The sequence below is a fragment of the Pterocles gutturalis genome, unplaced genomic scaffold, assembly GCF_000699245.1.
Source record: "Pterocles gutturalis isolate BGI_N339 unplaced genomic scaffold, ASM69924v1 scaffold2418, whole genome shotgun sequence".
Taxonomy (NCBI): Eukaryota; Metazoa; Chordata; class Aves; order Pterocliformes; family Pteroclidae; genus Pterocles; species Pterocles gutturalis.
This window is the reverse complement of record NW_010120185.1, coordinates 124,516-124,866: the sequence shown is the minus strand read 5'-3', so window position 1 is coordinate 124,866 and position 351 is coordinate 124,516.

Genomic DNA, 351 nt, shown 5'->3' with positions numbered 1-351 from the left:
GTTAACTTTCAAGCTATACGTTGTATGTGCTGCTTGTAATTATACTGCCTTTGTTGGTTATTCTTCCTATTTCTGCTCTCTTTCTGTTAAACTTCATGCCCTAGCCGTGAAAGATGAAACAACCCTACCGTGTTTCTAACCCTACACTTTCTGTTTTACATGGCCATGCTCATGCCACTCTCATGAAAATAATCCACACTCCCAGACCCCCCTTCTCTTTTTTTTGTGGCTTACCTGTCCAGTGCAGAAATTCATTGCAGTTTAGGTTTTAGACAAGGGGTGGTGTTGCTGGAGTCCTGTGGGGTTGCACAGGCCTGGAAGAAGCAATGTTGGCCATTTGTCCTCTTTCTG